Source organism: Podarcis bocagei (assembly GCF_964188305.1).
Source record: "Podarcis bocagei genome assembly, chromosome: 2".
NCBI classification, from domain to species: Eukaryota; Metazoa; Chordata; class Lepidosauria; order Squamata; family Lacertidae; genus Podarcis; species Podarcis bocagei.
This window is the reverse complement of record NC_138126.1, coordinates 32,650,684-32,674,618: the sequence shown is the minus strand read 5'-3', so window position 1 is coordinate 32,674,618 and position 23,935 is coordinate 32,650,684.

Genomic DNA, 23,935 nt, shown 5'->3' with positions numbered 1-23,935 from the left:
CCCAAAAATTCACCGGAGAAATGGAGACAAACACAACACAAGCATTTCCCGAAGTCATTTCCTCAAACCCAGTCCTTCTGGGAAATGGAAATGAATTAAAATGTTGCCCAGGGCTTTGCGGAAAAACCCTGCAGCTGTCACCTGCTTATCATGTCAATGACAGTGATGGACGCAAAGCCATGTTTGCTGGAAACGGTGTGTTCGCTTTCTGACATTCTTGTTAACCTCCCATGTAAACAAGCAGGCCACTTTGATCCATCGTATGCAATTCATTTGGGGTTCTTAAAACAGTGCGGGTGTGATTTCTGCCTTCTCTGTAAAATCATTAGGAACATTATTGTTATTTTCATTTTTTTAGAAAAGAAAAAAAGGATTTTGAGAGAGGTTACACGTTATGTCCCAGCTTCAAGCAATCACGGAGCATCATGGAAGTGGTCCTATGGAAGCAGAAATCATGCCTTTGTATGAGGTAATAACTGAACCACGATCTGTGTAGCTGAGACAGATGTCATTGTGTATGCAATGAACATTGGGGGAAGGGTCCTGCCACTGTCGGATCATTAAATTACAGTGGTACCTTGGGTTAAGAACTTAATTCGTTCTGGAGGTCTGTTCTTAAGCTGAAACTGTTCTTAACCTGAAGCACCACTTTAGCTAATGGGGCCTCCTGCTGCCGCCGCGCTGCTGCCACACGATTTCTGTTCTCATCCTGAAGCAAAGTTCTTAACCTGAAGTACTATTTCTGGGTTAGCGGAGTCTGTAACCTGAAGCGTATGTAACCTGAAGCGTATGTAACCCGAGGTACCACTGTATTGTTTCTGCTTTGATTTGTTGCCCTCTGTACTATGCATTATTCACTGGCCACCCTAATCCTGCCTACTGTTCTGAACTAAACTTCCGGACACTTTAGAGCAGCAGAAGGCAAGAGAACTCCACCCCCCCCCCAAAAAAAAATGCCACTAGAGCATGAGACTCTTAATCTCAGGGTGGGTGAGTTTGAGCTCCACTTTGGGCCAAAGATTCCTGCACTTCAGGAGGTTGGAATAGATGATCCTCATGGTCCCATCCAACTCTACAATTCTATGATTCTATTCTATGAAGCAATCCTTTGACACAGGCAATCACAAGTCCAAGAGGCTCTCCATTTCCAATGAAAGCTCTACCACCTCTGAAGCATTGCAGACAAGAGAACTGGATGAAGTAGTGGGACTTGCCAGAGTTCTCTCTTGCATGGGAATGACCGTGCGAGAAAAACGAACACCCAGATAGGTCTAATCTCTAGTTGGACCCAACACTTCCTTCATATCTATTTTCCATGAAATCCTTAACTGGGAGCAACTGCTGGTCTGGACCTGATTTCAGCCCCACATCCATCTGTGACTCTTTCTTTTCCAACTTTTCATTGCTACTTCTATACATGCTGACATGTCACTAGTTGCCATTCTCTGTCATTACCTCTTTTTCAAGCTATGTGATATTCCTTTAACAAGAAGGAACATTGTTATTAAAAAGCAAGCTTGGATGATTTAGGTAATTGTTTTGATGTACTTTGGTGCCCGCCAGGCTTATCATCAATAGTTCTATGCTATTCATGCCTGACAAATATATCTGGCGAAAAACTGCAGAGTCTTATTATTGTATGCAGATTTGTATCTGATGCAAGGGCCCTGTGGTTAGAGTCCAAAGAGTCTGGTCTTGCGGATAGGCCTGAAATGGTTGCCTGATAAAAATCTCTTCTGCATGCACCTGAATTTCCCAGGAAAGGCATACACTGCTTTATGCTCTGTACATTGCTTTGGATTCAAACATCCTCTAAGATAAACATCAGTCTGTTTTTCCAAAGCATGAGATGCTTGTGGGAACTGCCCAGATTGTCCAAACAATGGTGTATGTGGAGGTCAAGGAACATGGAGGGAACATGGATGTAAGTATGTTAGAGGAGGCTGGATAATGCAAATCAGCAGGCAAGTTGGAATCAAGACTTGATTTGCACTTTTTCAAGTTTCCCTTTCTTTCCGACACACAAAAGCGGGGGCAGGGCACTTCCAGACTGTTTTCAGATGGGATTCAATCACGTTCCAGCAAATTCAGATTGCACAGATACAGTGATTCCTCGGGTTAAGGACTTAATTTGTTCCGGAGGTCCATTCTTAACCTGAAAATGTTCTTAACCTGAGGTACCACTTTAGCAAATGGGGCCTCCCGCTGCCACCGCAATGCCGCCGTGCGATTCCTGTTCTCATCCTGAGGTAAAGTTCCTAACCTGAGGTACTATTTCTGGGTTAGCGGAGTCCGTAACCTGAAGCGTCTGTAACCTGAGGTACCACTGTATAGTTGATTAGGAGGCAGTGGGGGGGAAGGGGGTGTGGTTTGCCCCAGGTGTCATCACTGAGGGGGGGTGTTACAAAATGAGTTTTTTTAAAAAAATTGGGCTCACGAAACTTTTTAGGAATGTCGTGGTGGCTTAGGCACCTGCAGGCTCTGCGCTGCCTGAAACGGCAGCGTGAGACTTGCCTCTGCCTGCTGCCTCTCCCTCAGCCACCCTACAGCTGAGGGGGAGGCAGCGGAGAGGCTCCACGCATCGGAGAGGCTGAACATCCCGCCCCTGGCTGCAGGACACGCCCCCCGCACCAGGTATCCAAGCGGCTAGCTACACCGCTGTTAGGAGGTCTTGTGCAACAAACCCACTTCCACCAAACATCAAACTTTTTGCCATAAGAGACAGGGGAATGCTCTGGAACGAGTGGGATAATGCTTGCTTCATTGTTGCAAACGATGCTCAATGCCATCTAATCTCCTTGGTAACAAATCAGGAAGAATGCTCAATAGACAGGTCATCTGGAAGTGGAGAGAGAGAGAAATATCCTAAAACTTTTGGTCTCAAGTCCATGATCACTGCAGATGGTGAAAGAGGTCACGAGAATAAAAGACGCCTGCTTCTTGGGAGAAAAGCAATGGCAAACCTACACAGCATCTTAAAAAGCAGAGACATCACCTTGCCGACAAAGGTCCACATAGTAAAAACTGTGGTTTTCCCAGTAGTGCTGTATGGAAGTGAAAGCTGGACCATAAAGAAGGCTGATTGCCGAAGAATCAATGCTTTTGAATTATGGTGCTGGAGGAGACTCTTGAGAGTCCCATAGACTGCAAGAAGATCAAACCTATCCATTCTCAAGGAAATCAACCCTGAGTGCTCACTGGAAGGACAGATCCTGAAGCTGAGGCTCTAATACTTTGGCCACCTCATGAGAAGAGAAGACTCCCTGGAAAAGACCCTGATGTTGGGAAAGATGGAGGGCACAAGGAAAAGGGGACGACAGAGGACAAGATGGTTGGACAGTGTTCTCGAAGCTACCAGCATGAGTTTGACCAAACTGTGGGAGGCAGTGGAAGACAGGAGTGCCTGTTATGCTCTGGTCCATCGGGTCACGAAGAGTCGGACATGACTAAACGACTAAACAACAACAACATCCTGATCTGCATAGGGGATCCCACTTTGAAACTTCATGTTGTATTGCGCATAAGGAGAAAGAATGAAAAATGGGTTTGGGCTGGCAAAAGTATGGTGAAAATATAATTCCCTGTGATCCTTGGATGAAGGGTGCTGTATAAATTTAATAAATAAAATAAAATGAAATAAGAAATAGATCTTCTTTTCTTTGTGATTTTGTCTGCACTGGGAATGGCTCATATTGTTGAAGGATTTAAATGGCATGAATGTACTAGGTAATTTTGCAGATTTATTTCGTTCTGCATTGTTTCCACACACCTATCTACAATACAGCATATCTGATCTCCGCATTACAGGTATCAAAGCAGTCTCTTTCCCCCTGTTCACCGTGGCATTGCTTTAATTTCACAACTCAGTAGTCCAAGCACTTCCTGAATTCCTAAAAAGAATTGAATAATTGATCCACGATAATTAATGGATGCACCACGCTAGATAAGAACAGTAACATGATACTAGTTAATACACCGGGCAACTTTGGGGAATGAAGTTGTGTGCTTTGCATGCCATTAATTTTCATTAACTCTTCTCACATCAACACTGTCGCATTCCGAAAGACGCTTCAGGGCTCTACAGCCAAGGTGCTTCAGAGTTAAGCATCATTCTGGTTTGAGTGCATGCAGCTAGCATATGGCGGGGGGAGATCATAAATAAAAAAAGTTTGAGCAGGGCTAGTCTGAAAGAGACAGTTGTATGGAACTCGGTGGACTGAGCAATGCAAATCCCTCTTTTAGCAGGGTGGGGGAACGGTGTGGATTGGGCACAGGTTTCCCTCAGCCCAGTTTTGCTGGCTAATCCAGTCTCCCACTGTTGGCACAAACTCCCCACTTCCACCTGCTGAATGTGTAGGCAAGCAAAGATGCTGCTGCTGGGATCCCTGACAATGGCAGTCAGCAGAAAGCCCCCAATTGGGGTGCCCCTAGTATGGGGCGGGACTGAGCAAGCACAAAATCTGTTGGATGCTGAGCTGAATCCTATTCAACCGGGTAACAGTATCTGGCCCAATTTGGTCCCGATTGCTGTAACAGCTCCAGGGTAGTGCAGAGATATGCCTGTGCCCCACCCCACCCCACCTTCTGCCCCAGAAGCTCTGGTTTTATGTTATTTTATATTTGTAAGATACTGAACCTGTGTTTGATTCTATGCGAGTATTTGGAAATAACATTATTTGCTTTTGTGTCTGTTTGTTAGTAAAGCTTTGGAATCTTATTTTTGGTCAGGACAATTTTTATTCGAAGAAGGGTCTGTTTTTATTCATCTTATTGCTTCAAGCTGTGCAATAATATTACCTGCAGCAATTCCTCCTACTTAACACCTAGCTTAAGTCAAAAGGGGAACAGAGGTAAAAAAGGGGGGTCAAAATGTACTCCCATTTGACTTTGTTTGTTTGTTTGTTCATGTGAGTGTGCATTGTTGTTCAGAGGACGTTTCAAGCAACTACCAGAAGGACCACTGTTCTGTCTTAAAATTCACTCTGCCCTGTCAGACTTCAGCAATAGGGCCTCCCCCATTTCACCATCCTTGGTTTCCCCCCATCCCCACATTTATGGAATACCCTTTCCAGATAATTTTCCTTGGAACCACTTAGGTTTAGGTTCTGATGTTCAAACCATCAAATATTGAACAAATATTTTTACCCAAGCTTTTAATTGAACGGTGATGAGAAGACATTATCTGCTACTACTGAAGTCTTACACAGTAACAATTTTATTGTTATTTTATCTCAGGTTTTTATGCTGCTTTCTGCCAGTTTTTATGACGATGCTTTACTGTTTTATTATCTTGTATCCTGTGATGTTTTATTCTTTTGAGAGCCACCATGTGACTTCTGTCTAGAAGTGAAAGGTGAGTGACAAATGTCTGGAATAATAAATAAATAAATACCGGCCTGCGTGCGTCAAGGGAGAACTGGAATACAAATGAGCAATGGTATTGAAAAGGGATATGCTAACCCTGAAAGTATAATTTCCAAGTCGGGGAAAGGATGCTGTTAAAATTATAATGAAAGCCCACCAGTACTGACATTTCCCCCAGTCTCATCTTTGATACATAAGTAGGCCACACAAAAACAGATGTGGTGGTGGCGGGGAAACCCAGCCAAAGCTGTAAGAAGAGCTCTGTTGGATCAGACCAAAGCCCAGTCTTAGCTAACCTAGCAGTCGCCAGCCAGGTACCCTACAGGAAACACACAAGAAGCACATAAGGTCTCTGACCTGCTTGTGTATGGAAGGCCTACCAAGTTCTGTAGTCTGCTTCCCACAATGGCCAACCCCAGATACCTCTGGGGACTACACAACCAGGACATGAGGGCAACCAGGACAGTGTTGTGTGGTGAGGTTTTTCATACCGGAACAGTTAGGGCCAGGGGCATTGGCTTGCGAGGGGTGTGGGGGGTTGATGTCATTCGTGTGATGTTGTGACATCCTGATGTCGTGGAAGTGAGCATCGCACTTCCCTCCCTAAGCCAGGCAGAAGCTTCCCAGGCTTTGCGAAGGAGGCACCAGGAGAACATTTCAGGGACTAGCCTTGTCCCCTTAGTCCAACGACTGCACACCACTGCCTGGACAGGTACTTCCTATAGGTATCTGCTTGATATCACTCTGGGAATCACAGGATGTTAGAAAAGATGGTCCAGTGTAATGGGGAACCATTAAACTACAACTGCAAGCATGGCTAATGACCTGGGATGATTGGAGTTGTAGTTTAGCAAGAGCTTGAGGGCGGAAATAGGTCAGTTGGTTAGACCAAGGTTCTGATCATGCCAAGGTTGCAGGTTTGATCCCCGTATGGGACAGCTGCATTGCAGGGGGTTGGACTAGATCAGAGGTTGGCAACCTTATCTAAGGATGGGCCGGTTCACGCTCAGTCCATCGGAGGATGGGCCAGAGAGTGTGTGCATGCACACTCTTCCGGGTTGGAGGAGCGCCCATGCGCATGTGCACACACTATTTCCAGGGCTCCTCCGACCCAGAAATATCATGTGCACATGCACACGGCGCTTCTCTGTCCTGCACGTGTGCGCACCCGGCGCACATCTGGGTTGGAGGGAGCGCCCGTGTGCATGTGCAAAGGCGCCATCAACCCGGAAGTCAATCCCGGTGCCACGCCGGTAAGAACGAGGGGCAGGGGGCACCATGGACCAGTTAGACAAGCCTTGTGGGCTGCTACCAGCCCATGGGCCTTAGGTTGCCAACCCCTGGACTAGATTATTATGAACTCTATGATTCTATGATCCCCCAAACCAGAGAAAGGCCTTTGGTCCAATCTAACTGAAGAGATGAGAGAGAGAGAGAGAGAGAGAGAGAGAGAGAGAGAGAGAGAGAGAGATGATAGATAGATAGATAGATAGATAGATAGATAGATAGATAGATGATAGATAGATAGATAGATAGATAGATAGATAGATAGATAGATAGATAGATGATAGATAGATAGATAGATGATAGATGATAGATAGATAGATAGATAGATAGATGATAGATAGATAGATAGATAGATAGATAGATAGATAGATAGATAGATAGATATAAATAGATAGATAGATGATAGATGATAGATGATAGATGATAGATGATAGATAGATGATAGATAGATAAGATAGATAGATAGATGATAGATGATAGATAGATAGATAGATAGATAGATAGATAGATAGATAGATACAGTGGTGCCTCGCAAGACGAAATTAATTCGTTCCGCGGGTTTTGTCGTCTTGTGATTTTTTTCATCTTGCAAAGCACGGTGTCGGGAAAGTTTTGGAAAAGCTTCAAAAATCACCAAAATCTTTAAAAACCTCAAAAAAGGCTACCACACCGTGTTCTATGAGTTGCTCCTCGAAGTCAAGTTGCAACTGTATTAGCGGTGTTAAGAAAAAGGAAACAAACTTGCAAGACGTTTCCGTCTTGCGAAGCAAGCCCATAGGGAAAATCGTCTTGCGAAGCAGCTCAAAAAACAAAAAACCCTTTCGTCTAGCGAGTTTTTTGTCTTGCGAGGCATTCGTCTTGCGAGGTACCACTGTAGATAGACAGATAGATAGATGGTAGATAGATAGATAGATAGATAGATTAGATAGATAGATTAGATAGATAGATAGATAGATAGATAGATAGATAGATAGATAGATGATAGATAGATAGATAGATAGATGATAGATAGATAGATAGATAGATAGATGATAGATAGATAGATAGATAGATAGATAGATAGATAGATAGATAGATGATAGATAGATAGATGATAGATAGATAGATAGATAGATAGATAGATAGATATAGATAGATAGATAGATGATAGATAGATGATAGATAGATGATAGATAGATAGATGATAGAGATAGAGATAGAGATAGAGATAGATAGAGATAGAGATGATATAGATATAGATAGATGATAGATAGATAGATGATAGATAGATATAGATGATAGATATAGATATCAGTGATAGGGGCTCTAAACACACACAAATGGTTTTCATGCAGGCAACATACATCTTGAGGATAAGAAGGGGGAAATATCCATAATGTCAGAACAGTAGCTGAAAACTGAGTTTCCAAAACGTGAAGATTGGATTCGAATTCCAACAACCAGCTCAGAATTGTTTGTCCTACTGATTTCTAGAGGATTTCAGTACACATGACCCTATACATCTCCCTTTTTGTAATAGCTATTCCTTCCACCCCTTTGTTAGTTCCAGACTTTGGTTCTATAATAGAATCTGTTTCAGAGATGAGAAAGCTTGTTGTCTCTAATCATCAAATGTTTTTAATGTCAAAGCTTTGATGCCACAATACTCTACCCAGCGAGAGACAACAGAACCATATGGTTCTGTTTCATATTTCAAATGGTACTTAAATATGGCAGATCAAAAATATTTGCACTTGGCTGTTGCAATACAACACAAGTTTCTCCATTGATGTATTTTTCACAAGTTGACATACCTTGGGATACCTCTCGCTCTCTGAACTTTCCAGGATGTTTAGCATCATCTATCTCATGGGCAATAAGTAGATCTTTTAATCCAAATTAGGACAATCTCTCCCTTATGTTTTGAAAGTATCTCAATCAAAATGAAAATTCTGTCTACACTATAACTGTGATCAACTCTGCAGTTGAGCCTGTCCTCCTCCCTAAAACATATAACAAGTGTTTGTGTGTTATGACTGCTGAACCTATATTCAAAAACTTACATTTTATTTCCTCTTCCAGACTGGGCAAAGAAAAGAACGCCAGTACATAACAATGTTTCCAAATCTATGCCAACTGTGTATATCAGCTAACTTTAAAAGACGGATCTTTAATATTGTATATGTGGCAGAGTTACCAGTGCTTTCACTAAGCTCTCTTTATGGGTTTCTCTCTTATGCTTTCTTCCAAACTGCCAGAATTCCATTTATTTCAATGGAGTTTGCTCCATTTGCATCCCCCGTCCCTACCCCGGGTTCAAGAACATAGAAGGGTGTCAGGCTAGCTGATCCATCTAGCCCAGTACAGTGGTACCTCGGGTTGCATACACTTCAGGTTACAGACTCCGCTAACCCAGAAATAGTACCTCGGGTTAAGAACTTTGCTTCAGGATGAGAACAGAAATCGTGCTGCGGCACAGCAGCAGCAGGAGGCCCCATTAGCTAAAGTGGTGCTTCAGGTTAAGAACAGTTTCAGGTTAAGAACGGACCTCTGGAACAAATTAAGCATGTAACCAGAGCTACCACTGTACTAACTACTCTGATTATAATAATAATAATAATAAATTTTATTTATATCCCGCCCTCCCCAGCCGAAGCCGGGCTCAGGGCGGCTAACAACAATAAAACAGTACAAAAGTACAACATAAACAACATTCTAAAATCATTCATTATAAAAATTAATTAATTCAAGCCACTGGCAACCATTGGGCCAGAGCTCTGCGAAGATTGCCGAGGGAGGGAGTCAGGATGTGCCCTGGCCAAAGGCCTGGTGGAACAGCTCTGTCTTGCAGGCCCTGCGGAAAGATGTCAAGTCCCGCAAGGCCCTGGTCTCTTGTGACAGAGCGTTCCACCAGATCGGAGCCACAGCCGAAAAAGCCCTGGCTCTAGTTGAGGCCAGCCTAACCTCTCTGAGGCCTGGGACCTTCAAGATGTTTTTATTTGAAGACCGTAGGTTTCTCTGTGGGGCATACCAGGAGAGGCGGTCCCGTAGGTACGAGGGTCCTAGGCCATATAGGGCTTTAAAGGTTAAAACCAGCACCTTAAACCTGATCCTGTACTCCACCGGGAGCCAGTGCAGCTGGTATAGCACCGGGTGAATGTGATCTCGCAGCGAAGACCTCGTAAGGAGTCTCGCTGCAGCATTCTGCACCCGCTGGAGTTTCTGGGTCAGTCTCAAGGGCAGCCCCACGTAGAGCGAGTTACAATAATCCAGTCTGGAGGTGACCGTCGCATGGATCACAGTGGCTAGGTCAGGGCGAGAGAGGTAAGGAGCCAACTGCTTAGCTTGGCGGAGATGGAAAAATGCCGCCTTTGTTATAGCTGCAATCTGCGCCTCCATGGAAAGGGAGGTGTCGAAGATTACACCCAAACTCTTAACGGACGGTGCTGGCACTAATTGCGCCCCCGCAAGAGATGGGAGTTGCCCCCCCAATCCCATATCGCCCCGTCCCAGCCACAGGACCTCTGTCTTCGAAGGATTTAGCTTCAACCGGCTCCCACGTAACCATCCAGCCACAGCTTCCAAACATCTGGTCAGTGTGTCTGGGGCCGAGTCAGGATGGCCATCCATCAACAGATAGAGTTGGGTGTCATCGGCATACTGATGACAACCCAGCCCAAAACTCCGAACAAGCTGGGCGAGGGGGCGCATAAAGATGTTAAAAAGCATCGGGGAGAGAATTGCACCCTGAGGTACTCCACACACCAAGGAGTGGCGCGATGACAATTCCCCCCCAAGCGCCACCCTCTGTCCCCGACCAGAGAGAAACGAGCGCAGCCATTGAAGGACTGTGCCCTGAATCCCCACGTCGGCAAGGCGGTGGTCCAGAAGTTCGTGATCGACCATGTCGAAAGCTGCTGATAGATCTAGAAGAATCAGCAGCCCCGACCCGCCTCGATCCAGCTGTCTACGAAGGTCATCTGTTAGGGCGACCAGAGCCGTCTCGGTCCCATGACCAGCGCGGAAGCCGGACTGGAATGGATCCAGAGCCGATGTTTCATCCAGAAACCCACCAAGCTGTTCAGCAACCGCTCTCTCAATCACCTTACCCAGGAACGGAAGATTCGAAACCAGGCGGTAATTGGATAGATCTAAAGGATCTAATGATGTTTTCTTTAAGAGCGGGCGCACCATTCCTCCTTCAGTTCCCCTGGGAATGTCCCCGTGCCAAGGGACAAATTGATGATATCCCCCAGGAGGGCCCGCACCTCGTCTGGACACGCTCTAATCAGCCAAGACGGGCACGGGTCGAGAGGACAGGTGGTGGGCTTTCCAGCTCGGAGGAGTCTGTCCACATCGGCTGGGGATATCTGGTCGAAGTGGTCCAATACTGGACCCGAGGACAGTCGAGGGGCCTCCAGTTCCTTTATTGTATCCAAATTGGCAGGGAGGTCATGGCGGAGCGACAAGACCTTCTCCGCAAAAAAGCTCGCAAATGCCTCACAGCCGTGTGTCAATTTGTTATTTAAATTTGGCTGTCCCTCAAGGGACGTTAAAGACCTGATTATACTAAATAATTGCGCTGGGCGAGAGCTAGCGGATGCAATGGAGGCCGAGAAGTATGACTTCTTAGCAGCCTTCACCGCCATCTCGTAGGTTTTCATAAAAGCCCTATAAGATGTTCTTGAGGCTCCCCGCCATACTCGCTCTAGCCGTCTGAGGTCCCGCTTCATTTTCCGGAGCTCCTCGGTAAACCAGGGAGCCCGGTTTCTGCGGGGTCGCAGAGGGCGCTTAGGTGCGATCTCATCGATGGCTGCCAGGAGCTGGGCATTCCAGCCCTCAACAAGCTCAGTCAATGAGTCGCCAGGGGGAGCAAGGTCCCGCAAGGCTTGGCGGAATCTCTCAGGGTCCATCAGCCTCTGCGGGCGAGCCCAAATTGGCTCGCCACCTAAGCAGGGTGGGGGTGGAAAGTCAATCCTGGCTTTCAGAGCGTAGTGATCAGACCATGGCACCTTAATCGAAGGAGACATGATCACATCTATACCGACGCCAAAGATCAAATCCAGCGTGTGGCCTGCTTGATGTGTGGGGCCCAAAACAAACTGGGAGAGCCCTAGTGTCGCCATGGAAGACACCAGGTCCAGAGCCTGTGAGGAGGGAGTGGCATCAGCATGGATGTTGAAGTCCCCCAATACCAATAGGTTAGGGAACTCCAAGGCCCAGCCGGCCACCGCCTCCAATAGGCCTGACAGGGTGGCTGCTGGTGCGCTAGGTGGCCGGTACACCAGCCAGACAGCCAAGCTCTCCTCGGAGCCCCACACTAGGCCAACACATTCGATGCCGGGGATCGATGGCGATGGTAGAGCCCTGAAAGGACAATCTTCCCGGATTAATAATGCCACCCCTCCATTGGCAACAGCTTTCCAGATTCACAGGCAGAGAGAAGACTCTTCTCCCAACAACTGCTACTCCACACCTCTTTGGACTAGGCATGCCAGGGATAACATGGGAGGCTTCTCACTTGCAAATTATTTATTTATGTATTTATTTATTTATTTATTTATTTATTTATACATACCCCGCCCATCTGGCTGGGTTTCCCCAGCCACCCTGGACAGCTTCCAGCAGAATATTAAAATAAATTGATTCATCAAAGCATGCGCCTGACCACCAAATTATGGTCCCTCCCCTAAAGTTCAGAAACCTTTAACACACAGTTGGGAAAATGGCTATTGACAAGCTGTTCCAGATGGCTAGCAAAATTCACGCGCCAACTGCATACTGATATTGTCACAGTACCGAGCCGCACAAGTACATCAGTGCTCAGATGCTGACAGCTTGCCCATTTAGGGATGCTCTTCAGAAACATTTTGGAGCACTCTCATCCTCATTTGTTCTGCGACCTACCAATCATCACCCAGATCCAATGTATGTTTTCTTGAAAGTCCCACTGAGTTCAATGGGATTTTCTCTCCTCAGGTTTTTATTTTATTTTATTGTGCATAGGATTTCAGCCCTGGCGGCAGAAATCCCATAAGCCCAGCAATAACTGGTTGTTCAGTGGGTTTTTATTATTATTTATCCCTTTTTTGTTGTTGTTCACCTTGCCCTATCTCGCAGCAGGGAATCTACTTTTATTCATTTATTTATTTAGGCAATTTCTCTCCTGACAGGCAAAAGCCTCTCCCAGCAGCTCAATGTGTTTTAAAACGCAACAATGATAAATAGAAATGCTCAAACAAAACAGGGCTAAGCGGAAGAGGGCAGATCAAAAGCAGCCCTTAAACAACTTAAAAATCCCGAGTAAATAAAAAGGTCTTTGCGCAGGACGGAAAAGATGCTGAGGTCATTGTCGGGGGTGAGTTTCCCTGGGGAGAGGTTTCCCAAGTCAGGGGGGGCCACCTCAGGCCACTAGACGTCTGAGGGAGTAGCAGAGAGAGAGATGAAGTGGGGAGAGAATGAACATGAGATGGGATGTCATGGGGGAGAGAGAGAGAGAGAGAGAGAGAGAGAGAGAGAGAGAGAGAGAGAGAGAGAGAGAGAGAAGAGGTATGTTATGTACTGAGTTGAATAGGATCCAAATTGCAGCAGTCTGATTGGTCCTGGAACAATAGGATTCAGAATTCAGCAGTCTGATTGGTCCTAGAACAATGCAGCAGTATGATTGGTCTGCAGGAGCGACCCAATCCAGGTCCAGATGGAAGTGAATCCACAACCTGATTGGTCTACAGGAGAATTCCGGAATTAGCCAATCATGTGCAGCCCATTGTGTAAATAATGTATATAAAGCAGATACTGTGGGGGAACTTCCATTCCTCCTCACCACTATGAGCTGAATAAAGAGCATGAAATCCACTCTCGACTCCGAGTATATTTCAAGGTAGCACATAAAGGAATGGGGGGTGGAGTGACTGGGACGTAGGCATGCCATCTGGGGGGCTGGGGGGCCAGGGCCACTGTGAAATTTTCAAGGAAGGGGCTGGCCCCCCCTCCAAATTTCCTGGTGGATGTAGTCACATGCCACAGGGTGTGCGCACAGCACATCAGTGTGCATGAGGCATGCTGACATCACACAGCCCTGGCCCCCTCCACTGAGGCTACAGAGAAGGGAAACTGAGCAGGGAGAGCGGTGTGGTGCTGGCAATTTACCACCAGCTCACCACTGACTACTGCCCCCCGACTTTCTTTCCCTCAACCCTCCGCAAGACAAATGCTTTGGTGGAACCACCACTGTTCCAACAGGCTATATTCCAGTTTGAAACAGATCCAGCTATGTAGATTTGTTGTTTAGTCGTTTAGTTGTGTCCAACTCTTCGTGACCCCATGGACCAGAGCACGCCAGGCACTTCTGTCTTCCACTGCCTCCCGCAGTTTAGTCAAACTCATGCTGGTAGCTTCGAGAACACTGTCTAACCATCTCGTCCTCTGTTGTCCCCTTCTCCTTGTGCCCTCCATCTTTCTCAGCATCAGTGTCTTTTCCAGGGAGTCTTCTCTTCTCATGAGGTGGCCAAAGTATTGGAGCCTCAGTTTCAGGATCTGTCCTTCCAGTGAGCACTCAGGGCTGATTTCCTTCAGAATGGAGAGGTTTGATCTTCTTTCAGTCCATGGGACTCTCAAGAGTCTCCTCCAGCACCATAATTCAAAAGCATCAACTCTTTGGCGATCAGCCTTCTTTATGGTCCAGCTCTCACTTCCATACATCACTACTGGGAAAACCACAGCTTTAACGCTATGTAGGTTACTGTTTGACAAATCCCGCAGGAAAAATAATTGCCGAAGCATGGGAGTTGCTGTCCTCCGTGTAGGTAGCAATCATACAATCGACTCAGGCCACCTGTCTGGCCTTCCTCAGCGTCGGCCTCCACTGATGGTATTGTGCAGAATCTCTAGGGTGGTTACACCGTCAGTTCACAAGCGCTACAGGAAATCCAGGTTGCGGGGGGGGGGAGAGAGGGAATTCTAGTGCATTTGAAAGATGAGGCCTCATAAGCTTGTAATCCTCGACCGTGTATGCTATTGGATAGTAGTAGATGTTTTATCCTGTAAGTGAATAATGGCCTGGTTCTCTCCTATATATATTTACAAATTAGAGATTCCTGAGGTGTCCCACAAGATCCAGCTTAGCGTTTTAACATTCCTTAGCCATATCTGTCTCTTCTCCCCTTCCCTCCCATTTGACTTTCTGCACAGTGCTTCTGAACATTCGAGACGGCAGCTGGGGCTGCCTGCGGAGCAAGCATTTACTCAGAAAATAAAGAACGCAGTTTTATTTCTTTTACATATGTGAAGGATCTCACAGACTCTAACAAGGTCACGGAGTCACAGCTCTCATGGATGCATAGAGTGCTTCTCCTGGGAGCAGAGTTTGCCTTCTTGACACCATTGTGAGGTTAAGCCTAATTCATTTCTACCTGTGATTTGGAATATGACAGTCTCTCACTCGCTGGAAAACAGTGAGGGCATTTATTCAGATGCCTGACAGCTTGTGTAATAGGTGCTTCTAATCATCACACGAGAAGGGGCAGACAGTCGGGTGCTAAAATTATTCCACCAAGTTTCTGACTGTAACCGGTGCCCCGAGATTCCGACATGTTTGAGAGCTGAAAAGATAATAGCATTTTTCTTGGAGATATTTATTAGAATCCTAATCTGTTTGACCATATACTTTTCTTGGCCGCTTGTAAGAAGCACAGCGTAATATGCAAAATCTATCATTCTGGGGAAGAATCTCGGAAATGAAAATGAATATATTGTTAGTAAAATAACAATATTAAGGATGAGAGATAAAGATTGCAATGTAAATAAGAATATTAAGGAATAAGGAGTGACGTACACTGGTTGAGGGAAGCCACATAAGTGTAGTATTTATTTTTGTATTCTTTCTATTTGTATTCAAGTTTCCTAAAATAAGTGACTATATGTTTGGTTGTATGTGCATATTAAATAATAAAAGTATAATAGAATAAAAAAGCTACTTGTTTATGGAAGAGGAATTTAAAGTAACAACAACTCCTCATGAAATTCATCAGCACTTAGAATCATAGAATCATAGAATCATAGAGTTGGAAGAGACCACAAGGGCCATCGAGTCCAACCCCCTGCCAAGCAGGAAACACCATCAGAGCACTCCTGACATTTAAGCCTCTGCTTAAAGACCTCCAAAGAAGGAGACGCCACCACACTCCTTGGCAGCAAATTCCACTGTCAAACAGCTCTTACTGTCAGGAACTTCTTCCTAATGTTTAGGTGGAATCTTCTTTCTTGTAGTTTGGATCCATTGCTCCGTGTCCGCTTCTCTGGAGCAGCAGAAAACAACCTTTCTCCCTCCTCTATGTGACATCCTTTTATATATTTGAACATGGCTATCATATCACCCCTTAACCTCCTCTTCTCCAGGCTAAACATGCCCAGCTCCCTTAGCCGTTCCTCATAAGGCATCGTTTCCAGGCCTTTGACCATTTTGGTTGCCCGCCTCTGGACACGTTCCAGTTTGTCAGTGTCCTTCTTGAATTGTGGTGCCCAGAACTGGACACAGTACTCTAGGTAAGGTCTGACCAGAGCAGAATACAGTGGCACTATTACTTCCCTTGATCTAGATGCTATACTCCTATTGATGCAGCCCAGAATTGCATTGGCTTTTTTAGCTGCTGCGTCACACTGTTGGCTCATGTCAAGTTTGTGGTCAACCAAGACTCCTAGATCCTTTTCACATGTACTGCTCTCAAGCCAGGTGTCCCCCATCTTGTATTTGTGCCTCTCATTTTTTTGCCCAAGTGCAATACTTTACATTTCTCCCTGTTAAAATTCATCTTGTTTGTTTTGGCCCAGTTCTCTAATCTGTCAAGGTTGTTTTGAAGTGTGATCCTGTCCTCTAGCGTGTTAGCCACCCCTCCCAGTTTGGTGTCATCTGCAAATTTGATCAGGATGCCCTTGAGTCCATCATCCAAGTCGTTGATAAAGATGTTGAATAAGACTGGGCCCAAGACAGAACCCTGTGGCACCCCACTAGTCACTCTTCTCCAGGATGAAGAGGAACCATTGATGAGCACCCTTTGGGTTCGGTCAGTCAGCCAGTTACAAATCCACTGAGTGGTAGCATAGTCAAGACTGCATTTTACCAGCTTCTTTACAAGAATATCATGGGGCACCTTGTCAAATGCCTTGCTGAAATCAAGGTAGGCTACATCCACTGCGTTCCCTTCATCTACCAGGCTTGTAATTCTGTCAAAAAACGAGATCAGGTTAGTCTGACATGACTTATTTTTCAGAAATCCATGCTGACTATTGGTGATCACAGCATTCCTTTCTAGGTGCTCACAGACTGTTTGCTTAATGATCTGCTCCAGAATCTTCCCTGGTATTGATGTCAGACTGACTGGGCGATAATTATTTGGGTCCTCTCTTTTCCCGTTTTTGAAAATAGGGACAACATTTGTCCTCCTCCAGTCTGCCGGGACTTCGCCTGTTCTCCAGGAATTCTCAAAGATGACTGCCAGTGGTTCTGAGATCACATCTGCCAGTTCTTTTAATACTCTTGGATGCAGTTCGTCTGGCCCTGGAGACTTGAACATCTAAACTAGCCAAGTATTCTTGTACTATCTCCTTAGTTATTCTGGGCTGTGTTTCCTTTGCTGAATCATTTGCTCCAAATTCTTCAGGTCGGGCATTGTTTTCTTTATCGGAGAAGACTGAGGCAAAGAAGGCATTGAGGAGTTCAGCCCTTTCTGTGTCCCCTGTTTGCATTTCACCATCTTCTCCTCTGAGTGACCCCACTGTTTCTTTGTTCTTCCTTTTGCTACGAACATACCCATAAAAGCCTTTTTTGTTGCTTTTAACCTCTCTAGCCAGCCTGAGTTCATTCTGTGCTTTAGCTTTTCTGACTTTGTGTCTACACGTGCTGGCTATTTGTTTGAATTCCTCTTTGGTGGTTTCCCCCCTTTTCCATTTTTTGTACACATCCTTTTTTAATCTTAACTCAGTTAAAAGTTCTTTAGATAGCCACCCTGGCTTCTTTAAGCACCTTCCATGTTTCCGTCTCATTGGTATTGCCTGACGTTGTGCTTTTACTATCTCCATCTTAACAAACTCCCAGCCATCATGAACTCCCTTTCCTTTTAGTATTACTGTCCATGGGATCTCACCCAGCACTTCCCTAAGTTTTAGAAAGTCGGCTTTCTTAAAGTCAAGAAATTGAGTCCTAGTATGCTTGGCTGCTCCTTTCCGCTGTATAGTAAACTTCAGAAGAGCATGATCACTCGCGCCTAATGATCCTTTCACTTCTACCCCACTAACCAGGTCATCAACATTGGTTAGGACCAGATCTAAAATGGCTGTTCCTCTTGTTGCTTCTCCCACTTTCTGGACAATGAAGTTGTCTGCAAGGCCAGTGAGGAATCTGTTTGACTTTATGCTCTTGGCTGAGTTTGACATCCAACAAATATCCGGGTAATTGAAGTCCCCCATTACTACTATCTCCCTTCCTTTTGTATGCTTGGCCATCTGTTCCAGGAAGGCATCATCTATGTCCTCCGTTTGGCTTGGGGATCTATAGTAAACTCCCACAATGAGATCTCTGTTATTCTTCTCTCCCTTAATTTTGACCCAAATGCTCTCACATTGGCTTTGAGGTTCTAAATCTTGGATCTCTTCACAGGTATACACATCCCTGAGATATAACGCCACTCCTCCTCCTTTCTTGTCTGGTCTGTTTCTCTGGTCTGTTTCTCTGAAATAGATTGTATCCCCTCATTTTTACATTCCAATCGTGGGACTTATCCCACCAGGTTTCAGTGATGCCTATTATGTCATATTTAGTTTGCTGTACCAAGAGCTCAAGCTCATCTTGTTTATTTCCCATGCTTTGCGCATTAGTGTACAGACATTGAAGTCCATTAATCATTCCCCCGTGTCTCTTCACTTGGTGTGAATTTCTGCTAAAATATTTGTTGATGGCATCCTTCTGTCTTGAGAGACAATGGAGGAATGCTTCTTTGCCTGCTGTGGCTGTGTAGAGACTGATCCAGGAGAGACATGTTTTGTTGAAGCTGGGGCAGATGAAGGCACCTGGTTGTGCTGCTGCAGATGCATCATGTCATGTCTTCTCTCTGTGCTCCTCCAAGCGGTCATTCCTCCTCTGGTTGCTGCTGTGGATGCATGACCTGTCTGTCTGTCTCTGTTTTTGCAAAACAATCTACCCTGTCTCTGTTGTGGCTCCTGACTTGCCGAATGTTGTTGTTTAGTCGTTTAGTTGTGTCCGACTCTTTGTGACCCCCTGGACCAGAGCACACCAGGCACTCCTGTCTTCCGCTGCCTCCCGCAGTTTGGTCAAACTCATGCTGGTAGCTTCAACAACACTGTCCAACCATCTCATCCTCTGTCGTCCCCTTCTCCTTGTGCCCTCCATCTTTCCCAACATCAGGGTCTTTTCCAGGGAGTCTTCTCTTCTCATGAGGTGGCCAAAGTATTGGAGCCTCAGCGTCACGATCTGTCCTTCCAGTGAGCACTCAGGGCTGATTTCCTTCAGAATGGATAGGTTTGATCTCCTTGCAGTCCATGGGACTCTCAAGAGTCTCCTCCAGCACCAGAATTCAAAAGCATCAATTCTTCGGCGATCAGCCTTCTTTATGGTCCAGCTCTCAATTCCATACATCACTCCTGGGAATACCATGGCTTTAACTATACGGACCTTTGTTGGTAAGGTGATGTCTCTGCTTGCAGAATACTCTCCTCTTTAAGGTCCACCCCTTGCCTGTGCTGACATTCTTTTCATGTCAAGTAAAAATTCACACACCCACACACCCACACACCCACACACCCACACACCAATGCTTTTGATTGACTATCCTGATGACAGACAGACAGACAGACAGACAGACAGATAGATGGTTTTTAACCTATGGTCATGTTCTTGAAATTGTTGTAAGCTACTTGGGGACCTTTCTGTGTAATAAGTGAAAATAATAATAATAATACAGTGGTACCTTGGGTTACAAACACCTTGGGTTACAAACACTTCGGGTTACAAACTCCACTATCCCGGAAGTAGTACCTCGGGTTAATAACTTTACCTCAGGATGAGAACAAAAATCACGCGCCGGTGGTGCGGCGGCAGTGGGAGGCCCCATTAGCTAAAGTGGTGCTTCAGGTTAAGAACTGTTTCAGGTTAAGAACGGACCTCTGGAACAAATTAAGTTCATAACCAGAGGTACGACTGTAATAATAATAATAATAATAATAATAATAATAATAATAATAATAATAATAATAATAATAAGTGTGGTGGAGTCTCCTTCTTTGGAGGTCTTTAAGCAGAGGCTTGACAGTCATATGTCAGGAGTGCTCTGATGGTGTTCCTGCTTGGCAGGGGGTTGGACTCGATGGCCCTTGTGGTCTCTTCCAACTCTATGATTCTATGATTCTATGATTCTAATAATAATAATAATACATTCTCTTAATAAATAAATAAAGTGACACAAGGCTTTTTGTCATCTTCTTTTCCAGAGCTGACTACTCTTTTGGTATCTCTTGAAAAGACTGACAATCCTTGGTGGTCCTCTCAGCTTCCAGCATTTGAACCTGCTGCATAGATGACATTCTTCAATGGGAGCTCTCTTTTACCATTCAAAATCAGGAAGATCTGAACATAACAGGAAGCTTCTAAGGTAATCATTCTCTAGATGTAGAAGTAACAGTAAACAGAGAAGATCTCGAAAATAAATATCCAAATAGATTGTGTTACATTAGATTTCTGAAGATAACTGGCCTTCCAGCTCACCGAAGCATCCAAGTTGCTACTTTATTCTGTTTCTTCTTGAACAGATGGTGGTTTTGCAGTCCCCATAAAACACCAAAGGCATTCTGGAAAACGCAAGGGATAAAAATATTCATTTGCTGGCAAAAAAAAAATAATATATACTTTTTTATTGTACGGAATCTTTCCTCATTCTCTTTCAAATTCTATTTGAAGAGGGCTGTTATCTCCCTGCCTCTAAAGGCATAAATCCCAGGCAGTGTATATATTTTAGAAAGCTTAATAAGGCATGGGTTTTATGAGTGACTGCAGTTACTTAAAGGTAAAAATCCTTCCCTGTTGATCTTTTATACCAACTGTGTGCCCAGTCTTCCTCTCTTCCTCCAGCACTTTGGCAATGGCTTGCATTCCTGATGTCGCAAGAGATTACCATCCTGTTCTTTTCAGAGAAAGGACCTCAAGCACTCCATTTGGTCATGAAGTCACTGTAGCAATATAATAAAAACCAGCGCCAGTCAGATACAAACTTTGAGACAAAGAGGCTTCGTAGCTTTCTAATGCACACAACCATACTAGAAAAGATCTTCTTCTTTTTTGTTGTTTTGGGGCCTTTGGATAATGGGTTAGCAAGCTTTTGAGGCAAAACATGAAGCTAAACTGCCCTGGAGAAAGTTCTCCTCAGACTTCCGGGTTGGTGCCTCTGGTAATGGCGGATTTCCTCCGATTGGGAGGAATCCGCTCCGTGGAAAACAGGGTCTGAACCGCCATGGCGAGGCGGAGACCCATCAAAAACCACAGGCGGGAGAAGCCTGTGGACGTGGGATTCGTCTGGCACCTTTGCGCCCCCCCTACTCGTGGGGAAACCCGGTTTTAGGGGATCCAGAGCGACGTGGGGTGAGTGGCGTGGTGCTTTGAATCGACTGCTTCTTTCACGGAGTGAAGCCGCATTGCTGTTGCCGGAGAGCGCTGACTTTTTCCTGTGGACAATTGGATTTTAAACAACTGCCCGTGAGTAGAACGGAAAATTGGATTAAGAATTTTTTTAATTTGGCACTGAAGCGGGAAGGTCTAAACAGGAAGTCTGCCTTCTGCTTTTTGTAGATAGATTGGAGCAAAGACACGGCAAGCTAGAGTTTAGAAAGTCGTCTGTAAAGGACCAAAATTTCATCATTTAAAATTACTGAACCCCCCTTGGAAGCAGGAGAAGAGGGGGGAACCTTTTTTTTAGACTGTTTAAACCTGCAGAAGAGAGAGTAAAGAAAGGCAATTTTCCACCGTCTTGAACCTGGGAGCGGGGTGTCAGGACAGACGTTCTGGGGAAGTTCATTGACTATGGACAAACATTTTTGACAGATAGTTAAAAGAAGAGAAACATATTGATTCCATTGTTCCTCTTCACATTTAAAAGGAACAAAATATTGACAAAATATCTGAAAAATGAAAACTTTGTTGCTAGATCTGCTTTTTTTAAAAAAAAAAAAAAAGGATGGATACAAAAGGAAATTGTTTCCCTTAGAGGGAGCTTGTGAGACTGTTATTAAAACCGAACTGGGGAGCTTTGCAGCTGTAATAGATTAAGATCATGGGACCAGACTTCGACCTTGAACAACAATGTACTCAGAGGCTCTGGTGCTTGCCTTTTGCAAGACAAGTGCTTTATTGGAACAGTTACACAAGAAGATGGATTTGATGACTGTTGCGATTGGAAATTTTGGACAGACAGTGGGTACCTATATAGAACCCACTCAGGAATTAATCCAGGAATGTGCTTTGACAGATGAGATGAAGGAGGAGGCTGTTGCTGGACCCCGGGTGGCAGAGATGGAGGGAGCTGTGGCCCAGCAGGAACATGAGTTGTTGGATTTGATGAATGAACCTGGAAAGAGTCAGACTTGGAGGGATGGAGTTCTGTTTGGCTTGGAGATGGGGGGCTGGATGGACCCCCCTATGCAGGGATGTTTTGATTTTTCAAGTCTGGCTTTGGGCTGGGGGGAGCTCGGAGTTGTGGGGGCCCTTAACTTTGGAGGGGCCTTGAAACATGCCTTCAAATACCACGTGGATTTCGGTGTTGACTATGGAAAAGGGGCTGACTTGTCGAGAAGGGACAAAAATATTGTCAAGCTGGAGTCTCCCCGAGTGAAAGGAGCAGAAGACAAAGTAAAGTACAGGTATAAATATGAAGAAGATCTGTGGAAGGGACATGGAAGAGACTTAAGAACCTCGGACATAAGGTCACCAGGTTGATGGACTAGATGGATGGGATAGAAAGGACTGACAAAACCCGAGACCAGGAAGAAGAGACGATGGATGAAGATTGGAAGAAAGTTTTAAAAATTCATTTAGAAAAGTATTGTAAAATTAATGAGTATTAGAAAAATGTTGGAATGAAATCATTGGGCTTTAGCAGAAATGTTAAAAAGAATTATGTAAGAATATGTAATGGTTAAGAGAATTTGGTATAAATAAGATTTAAGTTTTAAGTTTTGGGACTTTTTATGGTAAGATAAGGTTAAAATAGATTAAGGTAATTTAATGACAAAATATTGTGAAAGATGGAAAGGATTTGCTGAGATAATTAATAACTAGAATACAAAAAAGGGAGGTGCAAGGAGGTCGATGAAATAAGGTAATGACAGTTAAGGATCTGGGAATATTGGATCTGTTTTTAAATTTTTTGTTTATTTTTGCTTTTTGCTTTTGATGTATTGTGTGTTTTGTTTTTTGTTTTTGACTTTGGTTTTTATTGATTTGTATTGTTTAATTGTTACTTTTATCTACTTTTTTCTTTCCTTTTTTTCTTTTGGTTTTTCCTTCTTATTTCTTTGTAACCTTAAAATTCTCAATAAATATCATTTTTTAAAAAAAGAAAAAGAGAAAGTTCTCCTCTCCCACCCAAAATTGTTAATATTCACTGGGGATGGGAATAAGCTTTCCTTCCAAGACAAAATGCAGTTGAGGCAAGAGGGATTTTCATCAGGACAGGAAAACACATGCACATGCTGTGATGTTGACAAATATTGAGGAGTCCTTTGATGTAGCACAGTTGCAAGTGAAACATTTACTATTTTGTCTAGTTTGGCCCCAACTGAATAAATGTGAAGGGGCAAGAGAAGAAGCAAATTCAAAAAGCACCACTTGCTAATATTCTTTCCCATTGGGCTTGTGCAGGTCGATGGTGCCCAACTCAGTATCACTGCTGCAGAAAATCTTAGTTGAGAGCTGCATCTCCAGAACAGAATTTTAACCATATGGAAGGCAGTTGCAGAACCACCAGAATTTCAGCAAATATTTCATGACTGATATTATTTTTCAGCATCATACATATACAGTACAGTGGTACCTCGGGTTAAGAACTTAATTCGTTCTGGAGGTCCGTTCTTAACCTGAAACTGTTCTTAACCTGAGGTACCACTTTAGCTAATGGGGCCTCCTGCTGCTGCCGCGCAATTTCTGTTCTCATCCTGAAGCAAAGTTCTTAACCCGAGGTACTATTTCTGGGTTAGCGGAGTCTATAACCTGAAGCCTATGTAACCTGAAGCATCTGTAACCTGATGT